This window comes from Scomber japonicus, chromosome 6 (assembly GCF_027409825.1).
Source record: "Scomber japonicus isolate fScoJap1 chromosome 6, fScoJap1.pri, whole genome shotgun sequence".
Classification (NCBI taxonomy): Eukaryota; Metazoa; Chordata; class Actinopteri; order Scombriformes; family Scombridae; genus Scomber; species Scomber japonicus.
The window spans coordinates 6,705,973-6,719,216 of NC_070583.1; the positions used below are offsets into that span (position 1 = coordinate 6,705,973).

Below are 13,244 nucleotides of genomic sequence, written 5' to 3' on the forward strand. Positions count from 1 at the left end.
TGCTTTCCCTTTTTTTTTGGACTTTTTCCCCTTCTCCATGCACCTTGGGAGTAGACTTACCTGCATACTACTGTTCAATACCATAATACACACTGTAAAAAATCAGTTATATTCAGTATTGCCTTTGTTCCACCAAACACTTACTGTACCACACTGACCCGTCTGCTCCCCCCCACCCAGGTCGGACCACTTTGGGTCATGGCCCCACTGACATCAGCATCCAGGGCCCTGGTGTAGCGGCCCAGCACTCCTACATAGAGAACAGGTCAGGGGTCATCACGCTGCACCCCTGTGGGAACCTCTGTGCTGTAGATGGGCTACAGGTGACGCAGCCCGTACGCCTGTCTCAAGGTAAGAATCAGCTCAAACACGCGTCCCATAATGCATTCTGCTCCGTCAGACGTTTGTGGTAATGCAGCGTATCTGAACATCCGTGCTGCCTGTATTGATTTCCATGCTGTACACATTACAGGAGAGCAATGAGTAGAGGTTAAAGGATTTGTGCTTTGTGTTGAACTCAGCTGTAATATCGCCTGCTTCCCTTTAAGTTACTGTTGAATCCATCAGCTCTCTGCCTGCAGCACAAGAGCCAGCAGGTCCGTTCAATAAAAATGCACAGTCTGCTCTTTTCAATAGCTAGCATTGATTCAAAGAACAGCCTGAGGTTCCTGTGTTAATGAGTTAACAGAGTGAGCTCAGGAACGCAGGTACCAGAGAGCTGGATTGATTTCCGATGGGCCACATCAGGGGTAGATCTTAGATTGGACACTGTGGAGAAGAACTTGGAATGTTTTTAATGCTGCTTCTGACAGGAGCTGAAAGACAAAAATTAAGCTGGAGTCACTTAGCAACAATAACAACAACACAAAAAAAAGCCCCTCTTTCTCAAGAAAATGTAAGAGAAATAAGAATATGCATCTGTCCATGTCTGTTTCCTCCTAACTCACACCCACACCCAGCTGGACAGCAAAGATAAACTTTTAAGACCAACACATTCCTTAGTAGTTGAGTTAATAGTTTTGGCTACCATTATTATGGCTTATAATAACATTTTACACCGTAATTTCAATGTGGAGATCTGCCAGTGTGGATACAACTTTAAAACAGAATCCACTAGTCAGCAATATAAGCTATTAGCAATTCATCTTAAAGCAAAAACAAAAGTGCACTGTAAAAAAAATGTCGGTTTGGGGTTACCCTGGTAACAGATAGGGATAAAATGTCTCAATCTCAATCACATTGCAAGTCAGTTATATCAAATTTGATATTCTTAACCGTTAATGGCGAATGAAAAGAAGTGAGAATAGTATTAAAGGTGCATTTCATTAAAACATTTATATTACTTTGCAAAGTTATCCAGTGGGCCAGATTGGACCCCTATGTGTGACACCCCTGTATTAGACAGGGGTTAGACAGTATCTCCACACTTCACTAAATATAATGTTATCATAAATTGATAGCCTGAACTATGAAAACAGGTTGTAAGAAAAACATAAGTGTCCTGTCTTTAGAGGAAATCTTTCATAAATCCATTCAAATTAAACAAGTCACACTCAACTCAGGGATTTCCTGACTCCAGCAGTGTAACAGTTATGTGGGTGGGATCAAAGTCTGTTATACAGCACAGCGTTTCCCAGTCATTTAATTCATGGGTGTATTTTTGTGTAATAATCTGGTTCAGTGCTGATTAGACAAATCGGGAAGGAAGGTAAAACTGTAAAGTGTGTAACAGTTTCACAGACATTCATAGAAGTTTGCATCAGAGGCTCAGAGGGACGCTGTTCATCATGAGTCACAGCGCTAACAGGATGTGATCTTCCCTTTATGCTTCTCAAAAAAACACACTAATAACCCTCTGTCATTCCTTTCTTAAGCATCTACAGTGTCCTGTGTGTTTTCACGATGAAGAAGAAAATGCATATCGTCTGTCTTTTGCTATTTCAACCAGGTCTCTGTGGCTGGGTAACCTGAGTGGGGACACAGTGCTATTTATACTGCCCCCTCTGCCCCAGACAGATCCTACTTTAGCCTATGGGGGGGTTTCAGGTTGGAGTGTGTGTGTGTGTGTGTGTGTGTGTGTGTGTGTGTGTGTGTGTGTGTGTGTGTGTGTGTGTGGGGTGGGTAAACCAGAGTTCACCATCGGGATCCTGGAAGTGTTGGAGGCTAATGAACAGTGGCAAGAGCCGAAATCATGAAAGGAATATGTAAGATTGTGGACGAGGCGGTATCACTTCCTTTATGTTTAACAGTGTGAACTGATACTAAGGAAGTAGATTAGACTCATAGTGGTTATGAACAGTATATGAGTAATACATTTTAAAGTGTAGCAGCGTGTAGGGGATGTATCATAGTAAGCTATATGACTAGACGCTGATGTGTGTCACAGGTGATCTAATCCTGCCTCCCTTCTGTATTTTTTCACTTGGCAAATAAATAGTCCATTTCCTGCGATGGCTTTGACTCGTCAGCAATTCAATTTATAGAAAATCAAGCAGCAACAAGTGTGTACTGTTACAAAAGGAAAATGTGCTCAACAAGCGTTCAGTGGTAATCCCGTCGGATTTACAATATAAATCAGAGGAGCCGGTGGAGGGAAATCCCAGCAATAAAAGGGCGTGTAAAAACAAAGCCAGCTTGTTCAAAGAGCGATGAGTTGATGTTTTAAAGGGATGAAGGACGGTCTGCTTGATTCAACCTATAAGGATTATTAAGGAAGAGGTTAACTCCTGCTTATTTCTGTCTGCCCAAGCACCCAAACTCATTTACAGTGTAAGCAGGCTGATAATTGACAGGACTGCTCACTAAAAGATCCAGTACAGTGTTGGTAGAAGAGTCTCAAAGTGAAGAGATTAGAAAAAGACAATCTGTGAACTCAGCTGTGTCATTTTGGAGGAAATATCTCTGGTGATGTCATAGTGATGTCATCGGGGTTACTGCAGTTTGGAGCTTGGGCATGGAAGTTAAACATTTTTTAAGCAGAAAAAACTGCAGACTTTTAGGCGTGTATGTCTCTGCTCCCTCCTTCTCTTCTTCCACACACACACACACACACACACACACACACACACACACACACACACACACACACCCTAAATCTAATGTTGTTTACCAGGCACAAAGGGTGCATTATAGAAAGTGTATCTGCTTGACCTATATTAAGTGCTGAACGTCCTGCTTTGAATTTGACCTCTTTTCAATTTTTTTTTAAATTCTAACTCTTCTCAGAAATATCATTCTAAATGCCTGTAGTGGCCTTTTAAAGATGCAGGTCATACATTTTATTATCTATTGGCTGTGTTATGATTCTGCCTAACCATATAGTTACTTAATTCTTTACTGACACAACATTTACTTTTTTATTTACATTTTCCATTGATCTAACAGCTGTTACCACCTACTTTTCATATTAATATTTCACATTTAAAACAAAAACAAAAAACACAAAACATCAAAAAAGCTGCTTGTGTGTTCATTTACTAGTGTTAATAATAATAATAATAATATATGATACAATACTACATGCACAGGTGAGGTTTTCCTGCATATTTTATGGAGTGTAATAGATCTGAATACTCATCACCTTATGTCATATCCCTGCAGTTGAGTTTACTGTAGGTAATGTTCTTCAGTTGACTTTGTATGTAATCCATGAGACAGACAGAATAGAGAACAGGCAAGCCAATAATCAGATGCCACTGGCGGCATGATACCATTTACTGCAGAGGCTAATAAGTCTGCAGGGAGCACTTATCCTGAATGCTCCCTTTAATGTCTATTTTTATGGCTTTCAAATAAATGCCTGGCAATATGTTGGGCTTCACCTTTGTGCTTTTATACTGCGATAAATGCAGGATATGAGAGAGAGAGAGAGAGAGTGAGAGAGAGCGCCACACCTTGCCATTCCTCCAAGATATCAGAGCTCTCTCACTTTGACTCCAATTAAAATCTTTTTTATTACCTGACAGGCTGTCAAAACAAGAAATGATTGGGCCCAGTTCTGTTATGATCATAATCTATAAATAAGGAAATAATATTGATCCGTTGATTCTATTGTGGAATAAGATGTGTGTGCCTCAGTGGTGGCTGATGCTCTTCTCCTGTGGTCTGTTGAGACCCCCCCCCCCCCCCCTACCCTCTCTCTCTCTCTCTCTCTCTCTCTCTCTCTCTCTCTCTCTCTCTCCCTCATTACACAGCTCTGAGTCAGGATCCCCACCTTCTTTTCTTCCTCCTGCTCCTCCTCTCTGGTTACCCTCCCTGCTCTGTGACAGTCTTGGCTCTCTCTGCGGGTTGAGAGATGTGTGAGAGCCAGCTGTTTCTCTCAGGAGTCCCCCTCGGCACTATGAACTAGCGTCTTCTCCTTCTTCTACGTGAATAGAGCACAAGGACAAAGAGCATTATAATACCGCAAAATCCCGCACTGGTTTGAATGAAGTGGAATATACCAACACGTCAGTGGATGAACTCGTGTTTTAACAAGTGGGCAAGCAGACAGCTCCCATTGTTAACATTCAAATATCAGAATATATTAAGAGTCTATGGGCTTCTTTTTTTTTTTTTTTTTTTTTAGGATTATCATAACAAAAGCGCGTTGGGACAAAACCCCATAAACGCTCCTGTTGTTCCTCACAAACGGAGACAAACACGTGGGTTTTATTTAAAGGAGCAGAGGCGATGAAAACAGCGGAGGGAGAGAGGAGTTTCATTCATTGGAGTTAAAGTAAGTTGGTTTCTCTTAACTATGTGCTTGTTTGAAGGCTTTCTGCGGTTTAAAGTCGGTGTCTGACTTTTGATGAGTTGTAGTCGGTGGATGATGTCATTGAGTTGCTTCAACCTGACGTTGCGTCTTCTTCCAGGCTAGTTTGTGTTGACTACAGTGTATGTAGGCAACGCTGCTTACTAATGTGGCAAAACACTACTATCCTTTTCGAGCTCTTTTCAGTCAATACGCACACTTTCGCCAAACTCCGCTCAAAAATAGGACAAGTGTAACAATGTCGTATTAATACACTGCACGTGTAATAGAACATGACTTGAGGGGTTTCCATGCTTTAATAGGATATTTTTAACAATTCGGCTTCTTTTATTAGCTTTTATTAGCTTTTATTAGCTCATGTTGTCGCCCTTTACTCTCAGTTTGTTCGTCCATCAAAGTTCACGCCGGTTGGCGGAAGCTAGCCTTGTTAGCAGATGATAACAGTTTAGTTATATGGCTTAGTGTAGGTGTACATATAAATAAAGAGTTTCTAAGCAGGACTTCTGTCATGAATTTACCAGAAGAACACACTGACATTAATAAGATGTTCAAGTAAGAGTCCAACACCGACATCTCTTTTCTTCTAGCAAAATACTGTAGCTGTAAAATGCCAGATTTCTAATGGAGTTTGGTCTGTCACTACATAGAGGCAACATAAACACCTGTTCTAATGTTGCTGTCTCCAGCCAATCACTTCCCACTGCTCTTAAAGATATGACATGTGTTAAGACATATAGAAACCCTTAGCTCTAACAATAATGAGTGTGTGATATTTTTCCAGAAAGAAGAGTATAATTCAGACTTTAAAATACTTAAAATGACATCTAATTCTTCTTCCTAAAAAAAAAAAAAAAAAAAAAATCCAGAATCAGTTAATATGCAAATATTTTTCATGTGATGAGTTTAACTGCTGGACACAAAATGTCTTCTTCACTGTAAAGTCCATTCTCAATGTTTGTGCACGCTTTCTGTTTCTACAACACACAAGTTGAATATAATATTGAAAATCGGACCAAGATTGGCTTCAAAAATAGTTGTGATGTCACAAATCATGCACAAACAAAAAAAATCCGACTTTAAAATCTGAGCAACTTTCCACTTTCAGCAGATGAATGTGAAAACAAACTCTGCACAGTGAAGCTCAAACATCCAACTGTAGGAACAAGAAGAAAAACACATGTTTGAGTGGAAGGAGACTTTAAGTCTTAGCTTCCCCCCCATTGCATCCATGTGAGTTCTGTTAATAGACTACAAACATACACAGGTCTACCGGATCTGCAGATACCCCCCCTCCACCCCCCCCCACCCAGCCTGGCATGACCAGACCTCACTTTGTCTGTCTACTGTTACACTGCTATTCCTGGCTGCCAATGTGACCTAACCAGAGCTGCTAACTGGAATAGAATAGAGCTTCCCTTTCATGCATTCTGCTTATTCAGAGGCCTCTGGGTTCACAACTTGTGCTCATATTTGACGGATTCATGGAATATCGGGGGACCTGAGCTTTTGGATTTTTACTGATAGTTTACAGTTTAGATCCTCGCTGAGCTATTGTGTCTCACCACACTTCTCTACAAGTGTGGTCATTCTCTCTCTCCTCCACCGCACCTCCTCAACATCTGTCATCTTTGACACATTGTCTTGACCCCCTTTTGTGAGGAAAGGATGTGAGTGAGTCGGGAGAGAAGCCCCCTCTGCAAACAGTCATCAGGCTGCTGTGAAAGTGATGTGGGCTCCCAGCGGGCCCAGAGCACAGGTCAGACATGTGTGAGGGATGACAGAGGGCATCACAGCAGAGAGAGAGAGAGGGAAGGAAAGAGAGAGAGAGAGGGAAGAGAAGCTGGCAACAGCTGGTGTGCATACGCTCGGTCAGTGTGTGTGTGTGTGTGTGTGTGTGTGTGTGTGTGTGTGTGTGTGTTCCTGCGTGTTGTTGTTGACACAGTCTTTGACCGCACATCCTCTGACTACACCGGGGTCGAGGCAGTGTGTCCAAATGAGACGCTTGGTGAGATCTTACAATATACCAGAGCCTTTAGTAGACCAGGGTTGTGCTCACGCTTCAAGCTGTGTTGAATTTTAAACTGCTCTTCACATCACATTTTTCTAGATGACGACAGTGTGTTCATTAATGAAAAGAAGCTTGTGTGTGGAGTACACGGAGCAAAAGGGTCACATCTTGTTTTGTATCAACTTCTCTTTTCATTAGTTTAAAGTATGTGGCCTTGAGTTTTCCTCCTGAACTAACCCTAACATTCAGCATTTTTAATCCGTTATTTCAGAGCATTGTTGGAAGTGAATGGTGTGTGAGTTACTGTCACAGACTTGCCGACAATTTTTATACAACTCACATGATCGTATGCTTCCAAATCCGATTTGGTTCCACTGATTTATGTTTTTTTGAATGGCAAATTAAGATTTGGCCAAAGAACACTGGCACATTTACAGTGCTGGTGATTAATGTGATGTTTCCCTCTAAAATGATATAAATAAAATCCAAGTGTGTGGTTGCACATTATTAGTTTTAGAATTTTACGCTCAATTTGACCATCGATGTATCATATTTATTATTCACCCAACTGCGGAAAATGTATTGACGGACACCCCTCATCTATCTTTCCCAACCAAAGAAAAGTAGTCCATTCTAATCATTTATAATCTAATGAAATCAGGTTTCTTTTTAAATAACAATACAACTATAAGTAAAACATTTGTCAAGTAGTGACATATAACCAGACATTTAATTGGCCAGAGTAAGCCTGTGGATAAGATTGCCTTGAATTGAAGCACAGGAGCTGCTGGTCTAAATGCAAACTTTAGAAGCCATGGTCACTATTTGTTAATTGAGCTGCTTAGTTACATTTGTTATTTCAAAGTGATTTCTTAAACCTGGACATGTTTTGACAGGTTTACAGGTAGCATTTTGCTCATTTTGCAACAGGATGTTGAGAAATGAATGCTAATATCAGTGTCATAAATGTGAAAGTATGTAGCAAAGAAACGTAATTTAGTCACAGTGTGTGCAGTGGTAGCACGGCCCACCTCGGGGGACACATGTAGTTGGTTTGATAATTTATAATTTATTGATCCTGAGGCCTGCAGCCATCTGCCTCTGGGAGCAGTTTAACAGCGGGGGGGGGGGGGCTGGCTTTTAGTTGTTCTGACAAAAGGAGAAGCAGGGAGGTGGAGGTGTGGAGGAGGAGGAGGAGGAGGAGGAGGAGGAGGAGGAGGAGGAGGGGAAGATCTGTTCGGACAAGCGGTAACCAGCCTCCTACAAGTTATTGTGATGAGCGTCCACTAGAGACAGCAGCTGTCAGCCTGCTGGATGCTGCACCTGATCTGCAGGATCATGTGGAGGATGTGAGCAGTGTGATCAGATTTGGAAAGAAAAAAGAAAAAAAAGAAAGAAGTGTTTTTAAAGGGGTAGTCCACCTATATTAGACATTAGGTAACTGAAAATGGCTATGTTGATCCATTAGCTCGGGAGGAACTTCTCATACCCCCCAACCCCACCCCCTCAAAAAAAAGTACTCATGTCCTCAGGGTTTAGTGAAAGATACTATCCAGTTGCATTGTGGGAAATGCACACGGCTCATGCTAGGAGATAAAAATCTGGCTATCTCACTTTTACCTACTGTTTTAAAAATGTGTTTCTTATGAGCCCCCCCCCCCCCCCCAGCTACAGCAAAGCATAATACTAAAACTGACTGCATTCACACCACATGTGTGTTAATGTCATTGTAATGAATGACATCAGACACTGTGCTTTGTGAGCTTGCAGATGTGACCTTTTTTCAGTAGAAAAGTTCCAGCTCTCTCAGCTCCTCTGTGGTAAACGTGACCTCAGGCTTTGCTGATAGACTTAATTCAATTTAAATTCAATTTTATGAAATTCAGAATCGAGGGATTATTTACAAACCACCACGGCAAATTTGCGATATCTGCATTCCGCGCATCACTTCATGGTCACAGTGTTGTAACACGCCACGGTAGGACACAACCTTATTTATTAGATTTTTGTGTGTGACCCACATTCTAATTGAATTTGCTGCACAACATAAACTCAGAAGCATGTGTGCCGAGCAGCTGCCCAGGAGCAACCGCCGTCTGCAGATATCTTCCATCGTGGCATCTCGCTGGCGTCAGACTGGTTCGAACATGTGATGACTTCTTCCGAACCGCTTCTTTCCAACCTTTTTTATTTTTTTGTTTGGATGGTTAATCCCACATGATGGGAATGCAGGGTTAGACCATCCCTCCTCCTCCTCCTCTTCCTCCTCCTCTGTACTCCTTTCAAAACCAGTCCTGTATCTTCCTCTGGTATGTGTGTGTGTGTGTGTGTGTGTGTGTGTGTGTGTGTGTGTGTGTGTGTGTGTGTTTGATGGCTTCTGGCTCGGCAAAAGGCAGTCATTGATTAACTGGTGGGTTTGACTCACTAGCCTTTGCTTAGGTTGTAAACCATCAGCTTTCCATAGCAACCGTCAGCTATAGTTTTGGGCATCCTTTTGTCTGCAGCTCCTGCACCACTTTAGTGACGTACCACACTGGTGGTTTAGTGGCGACACCTTTGTTTGTTGCACACAACAGTAAAAAAAATCACAAAAGTTGTTTCCTTTATAGTTCACTAAGAATGAGTAAAAAGTTACAGTTACTAGAGACTGCTTTTTAGCTGATGGAATGAGTGTAAAGTATAGTGAAGCGAAGCTCCATAAATATAAAGCCTCAGGATGTTGTAGTAATATTCTGCTGTTTGAATCACAGTCAGGGTTTAGGGAGGCAGATTTCTTCAGCTGCTGCTCAAGCCAACTTTTTAAGATTTTCTTCAAGCTTTTGTTAAGAGCAGACTGACTGTAAATAACTCCTGTTAGCTGTGACGGGATTTGACTTTAAAGCCAGACTAACTTAAAAAAAAAAAAAAAATGTTACAGCCTTCCTCTTAGAAATAAAAAATGAAATTTATAAGCAAGAAACACACCTTCAGTCAAGTAATGCAGAGGTTTTAGTGCTGCAGCCTTTTTGGTCTGGTATGACTCGTAGCTTATTGGGGCTAATGTTGGCTAACGTTGTTTGCTGTGCTAACGACTCTGCTTGTGCTACTGCTACACTATCTTAGTACGTCACAGATAAATGTATTTCAGTAAAGTAAAATAAGAATAACACTGTACACGTACAGCACGCTGTTTGTTGTTTCCTCATTTGACTAAGACGTGTAGCGTGCTCAATTCCAAACTGCACCTTTTTTAAGATTTTCTTCAAGCTTTTGTAAAGAGCGGACTGACATGTTGTCAGTAGCTCTTGTTAGCGGTGACAGGATTTGACTCTTACAAATAAAAAAAGTTTTATTTATAAGCAAGAAAACACACATTCAGTCAGAAGTTTTGCTGTTCAAGTCTTACTTGGTCTAGTGTGACTGATAGCTTATTGAGGCTATTGTTAGCTAACGTTAAGCTGAGCAAATGACTCTGCTTGTGCTACTGTTAGCGAGAACGGGGACGGCATTGTCTCAAGGAGATAGTTAGCTACCTAGCTAGTCGTTATAAGCTGATTTACAAATAACTCTTAAACTGCCAGAATGTCTTGTGATGATCTAACTCCTAGCTAATTGTCCATAGCAACTTATACCATGTCTCTGTCTACTGAACATGATGTTGGTAGAACAGATTTATGACTCGGTAGAGGGTCATTGTCAGGCTAAAGAAACAAAATATAATAGAAATACAGTCAGATCAGATTTTCATGCAAGCTATACACACACTAAGACATAATGGATGACAGATCACTGCACTGTAATGAAACAATGATTCTGTCCTTAACCATTTGGCTCCTCAGAGCTCTCAGAAGCTGATTGGTCTTCAATGGAAAAACCTCTGTGTTACACAGAAATTCTGATGCATTTCATGACTATGGTGTGTTAAACAGATGGACTGAGTACTTGATACAAGAGGTGACATCATAGCTGAACAGAACAATGAACAAACATCATTTACTGAAACCTCATCAATGAAAAAAACAACAACAAAAAAGCTCCCGCATAAACAGCCCAAATACCAGTAGCTTTCCTTTTTCTTTCCCATCTGTACTTTGTCCCTCTGGTGTTTGGATGTCAGGAATCCTGTGAACATGCTTGCATCAGGCAGAGAGCGAATCACGCAACAGCAGTGATCAGCTGGATTGTAAGCTACATCCATGATGTGCTGAGCCATACTAGCCTTCAGTCATTAGCATGTATTTCTGTACCAGCATTTCTCTGTAATATCATGATAAGAGTTAGTAAGACATTCTCATAAACTCTCCTGACTCTACATGAACTCATTCTAGTAGAATGTGAAGCGTTTTCACTCTGACCACCTCTGGATCCTCTGATCTAATCTTCTGGGAAATGTACTTGAGGCTAAGCCGACGCACTGGAAAGATTTAATGTGGTCATACCAGAGAGAAGAAAAAAAACACAGAGAGATGTTATTAGAGAAATGATGGAATATTTGGTGCACAGACACATTGCAGATAGGTTCAACAGACCAGTGCTGCTAACCATCTCTTAATCTTATAATGCCACAATACCCTTGAGGCACAATGTGGCATTAACACTGATTGGCCCAAGTGGTCCCAAAGGAATACTCCCAACAGTTTTCTACTGATTACTCTTGTCAGCGCTGGTATTAACTACGTACTTTTTTAAATGGATGTTCATATGAAAGGTTGCACCTTTGACAGCCTTTATTCATTTTCTGCTTTACAGGGGGTTAAAAAATGTCTTTGTGTTTCAAAGAAAATGAATTCATTTATTTAGTTCATTTAACATGTTGGATCCTCCACAGCTAGAAGGGTTACAATACTGGACCCTGATTGGCTGACAACAGCATCCTCTTTAATTGAAATGATTTAAACCTGCTGAGTGGAGGATTTCCACTTCAAATACCTTACACTGCACTGATTAGATAGATTTCAGCCATTCTGTGTCTACGTTTTCATTCTATCAGTTATTTCTATTTCTACACACATATGGATACAATCCCTGGTGTTTTTAATGGCATCTTACTGTGTAAGAGCACATTACTCAAAAACACCTAACTTCTGTTGTGCCTTCTTGACTCATCTTTAATCCTTTGCCTAAAAAACAATAGTATTTAAATAATGCAATACAGTACAAGTATACACTAGTATAAAGTATGAAATTAACAAAATCATAATTAAAATGGTAGATTATCTAATCAAAAAACTGTTTAGTAATTGGTAGTAAAACAGAACCCTTTTCATGAGCTCATTAGTCTTCACTAGTCTCAGTGCTGAATAATAATTAAGTAAAACCAAACATTTTGTGTTCATAGCTTCTCATATATGAGAATGTGTTGTTAATTATTGTAATTTGAATATGTTTGAGTTTTGAATTGTTGGCTAGAAATTAAATTAACCAACAAATACACAAGCAACTTGTGAGGCACAAGTTGTGACGTTCATTATTTTATTGACATTTATTGACATTTTATTGACAACATTGAAAAATAACAAACTTTACTGCCTGTTAAAATATGATATTAAAATGCTTGATACTAAAAATGAAGCAAACTTTCATACCTAGTCATAGTTGCAAAGACAGTGCTAAAATCAAATCAGAATACCTCAAATTTCCAGGTTCAAGCTTCTCTTATGTCAAGATTTGTAGTTATATCATTTAGAATTAACTATGATTGGATTTTGGACTATTAGCCAGACAAAACAAACTATTTTTGATTGTTATTTTATATAAAATATTTAAAAATAATCACTCCTCTGCTTGTTAAAAAGCTGACTCCTCACTAAAACAAAAGCTTGTTTAAAACATTTTTTGCACCACAGATCCTCCATACTGTTGAAGAGATTTGGCTCACCTTAAATAATAAGATGTTGCTTTATCACAGAAAGGGGCCCTTATGTTTTTTGTTTTATTTTGCTGACTGGCATGTTCTAAATATAGACGTTCACCTTGACTCAATCTGTATCACTCCTTGTTTGCATTATGGTCTGTATAATCCACTTAAGTGTTGCTGCAGTTTTATTAGAGTGGGGTTATGGTGTCCTTGTGGGAAGGCAGTGATGGTCTTTATGCATCCTCCTCGGTGCTGAAAGCCTTACAGAAAGCTCTGTGAAGTACTGTAACACACGACAAACCCCTCAAATTCTTTAATGATGGAGCACTCTTCAGAATGGATTTATGTTTATGTGCGTGTGGCTGATTCTGGGTTCTTGGTTGGAAAGATGCTGTTCTCGCAGTAATACTCCGAGTGCACTCAAGCTGATGAAGGTGATTAGACGAATCCTTCCTGCAGTGCTGAGGGAGAAACTGCTCTCTCTCTCACACACACACACACACACACACACACACACACACACACACACACACACACACACACACACACACACACACACACACACACACACACACCGGTCAGGGAATCAATCTAACTGATTAACTGGGAGGAATTTCACATCACACACACACATCACACACTCCTCC

The 13,244-nt window shown here is 40.4% G+C and overlaps 1 protein-coding gene across 7 annotated transcripts in view; it reads left to right on the forward strand.

Moving 5' to 3' along the window:
* Nucleotides 1-4,439: 4,439 nt before the first annotated feature.
* phldb1b (pleckstrin homology-like domain, family B, member 1b) overlaps nt 4,440-13,244 on the forward strand; it is a 74,153-nt gene continuing 65,348 nt past the window's right edge. For 6 of the 7 annotated variants that reach the window (XM_053320591.1, XM_053320585.1, XM_053320587.1 and 3 more), the window contains exon 1: nt 4,440-4,717. The gene's annotated coding sequence lies outside the window, so the exon portion shown is untranslated. Of the gene's footprint in view, nt 4,718-8,013; nt 8,111-13,244 lie in introns of those variants that run through there. The other variant, XM_053320586.1, reaches the window with a different exon arrangement.